Source organism: Gekko japonicus, unplaced genomic scaffold (genome assembly GCF_001447785.1).
Source record: "Gekko japonicus isolate JY-2015 unplaced genomic scaffold, Gekko_japonicus_V1.1 scaffold4389, whole genome shotgun sequence".
In the NCBI taxonomy this organism is placed as follows: Eukaryota; Metazoa; Chordata; class Lepidosauria; order Squamata; family Gekkonidae; genus Gekko; species Gekko japonicus.
The window spans coordinates 52,949-55,816 of record NW_015173820.1 but is presented as its reverse complement, the minus strand read 5'-3'; positions in this window follow the sequence as shown (position 1 = coordinate 55,816).

Below are 2,868 nucleotides of genomic sequence, written 5' to 3'. Positions count from 1 at the left end.
GCCATTGGCCTGATCCAACATTGGCTTCTCTTATGTTCTAATAAGAGGGAATTAGATAAACATATGGAGCAGAGGTCCACCAGTGGCTATGAGCCAAAAGGTATAGATAGGGACTCTCAGTCTGGGGCAAGGGATGCTCTGTATTCTTGGTGCTTGGGGGGGGGCAACAGTGGGAGGGCTTCTAGTGTCCTGGCCCCACTGCTGCCCCTCCTGAGGGCCGCTGGTATATTTGGCCACCACGTGACAGAGACTGTGGGACTGGATGGGCCATTGGCCTGATCCAACATTGGCTTCTCTTATGTTCTTATATGGAGCAGAGGTCAACCCGTGGCAATGAGCCACAAGGTATAGTCTGGGGCAAGTGATGCTCTGTATTTTTGGTGCTTTGGGGGGGCAACAGTGGGAGGGCTTCTAGTGTCCTGGCCCCACTGCTGGACCTCCTGATGGCCCCTGGTATATTTGGCCACCATGTGACAGAGAGTGTTGGACTGGATGAGCCATTGGCCTGATCCAACATTGGCTTCTCTTACGTTCTTATGTTAAGGGCAGAGGTCCACCAGTGGCTATGAGCCACAAGGTATAGATAGGGACTCTCGGTCTGGGGCAAGTGATGCTCTGTATTCTTGGTCTTTGGGGGGCAACACTGGGAGGAGTTCTGGAGTTCTGGCTCCACTGCTGGACCTCCTGATGGTGCCTGGTCTTTTTGGCCCCTGTGTGACACAGAGTGTTGGACTGGATGAGCCACTGGCCTGACCCAACATTGGCTTCTCTTTATGTTCTCTTATGTTCTCAATGCCACGGAGTCCACCCTCCCCAGCAGCCATTTTCTCCAGGGGAACTGATCTTGCTCCTCTGGAGATCAGGTATAATAGCGGGAGATCTCCAAGTGCCGCCTGGAGGTTGGCAACGCTACGCAGAATGGTGGGCACAACTACAATGTGGCTTCCCCAGGAGGCGGAGCCAACCGTGAAATTTCAAGGAGTGAAATGACGTATTGCCGCTCTTGAGCAATTCAGACAGAAGCTCTGTTTAATGGCATGCTTTTAGGAATGAATGTATTGTTTTAAAATATTTTCTTGTGTACACACAAGTATACGATGGGCCACTGGCCTGGCCCAACATTGGCTTCTCTTATGTTCTTATATGGAGCAGAGGTCGATCAGTGGCTATTAGCCACAAGGTATAGATAGGGACTCTCAGTCTGGAGCAAGGGATGCTTTGTATTCTTGGTGCTTGGGGGGGGCAACAGTGGGAGGGCTTCTGGTGTCCTGGCCCCACTGCTGGACCTCCTGAGGACACCTGGTCTTTTTGGCCACTGTGTGACACAGAGTGTTGGACTGGATGGGCCACTGGCCTGCACCAACATTGGCTTCTCTTCTGTTCTTATAAGAGGGTATTGGAGAAACATATGGAGCAAAAGCCCATCAGTGGCTATTAGCCACAAGGTATAGACAGGAACTCTCAGGCTGGGGCAAGGGATGCTCTGTCTTCTTGGTGCTTGTGGGGGGGGGCAAGAGTGGGAGGGCTCCTAATGTCCTGGCCCCACTGCTGGACCTCCTGAGGGCACCTGGTATTTTTGGCCACTGTGTGACAGAGAGTGTTGGACTGGATGGGCCACTGGCCTGACCCAACATTGGCTTCTCTTGTGTTCTCTTATGTTCTTAGTGCCACGGAGTCCACCCTCCCCAGCAGCCATTTTCTCCAGGGGAACTGATCTTGCTCATCTGGAGATCAGGTATAATAGCGGGAGATCTCCAAGTGCCACCTGGATGTTGGCAACACTACGCAGAATGGTGGGCACAACTACAATATGGCTTCCCCAGGAGGCGGAGCCAACTGTGAAATTTCAAGGAGTGAAATGACGTATTGCCGCTCTTGAGCAATTCAGGCAGAAGCTCTGTTTAATAGGATGCTTTTAGGAATGAACGTATTTTAAAGTATTTTCTTGTGTACACACAAGTATACGTGTTGAGCCAGCTAAGAAACACTCATTTGGCAGTTATCTGGAGGATCTTCGGTGGCCAATCAGAAAGGCTAATGACCTCACCTAGCCACACCCACAGAAGAAGAAGAGGAGGAGGCTGGATTTATACCCCACCCTTCACTCAGAGTCTCAGAGAGGCTTACAATCTCCTTTCCCTTCCCCTTCCCACAACAGACACCCTGTGTGAGGTAGGTGGGGCTGAGAGAACTCCTTCAGGGACTGTCCTTGAGAGAATAGTGCTGAGAGAACTGGTGACTGACCCAAGGTCACCCAGCTGCCTGCATGTGGAGAAGTGGGGAATCAAACCCAGTTCTCCCAGATTAGAGTCCACACTCTTAACCACTACACCAAACTGGTATCCTTAGCAGGCACCAGGAAAGATACTGGGGGGCATTACGGTGCTGACGGGCCCCATGTTGTGGTCTACACGGAACGGAGTTCCGGCTGGCTTCCAAGTTGGCCACACCCAACAGGAACTCATTAGCATAATAGGCCACACCCAACAGCAGAAACTCATTAGGATTGGCTACATTAGGGGTGTGTGGCCTAACATGCAAAGGAGTTCCTGCTACAAAAAAGCCCTGGGTTTGGACAACAAACAAGGTAAACAGAATAAAAAACAAAAGGTGGGTGTGGCCGGATGAACACACGTCTGGTAACATGGGGGTGTGGCCTAATATGCTAATGGATTTCTGCTGTTTGGTGTGGCCTATTATGCTAATAAGTTCCTGCTGGGTTGTGGTTGTGGACCCCTGGTCTACATTCAACTAATTTGCTATTTTATCCAGAAATGTTTTCTGTAATGGAATTGTGTCTGAAGAGTGACGCATCCAGAGAGGAAAAAGTTAGGTCCCTGTTTTACATGTGGCAAAACAAACAGGAGT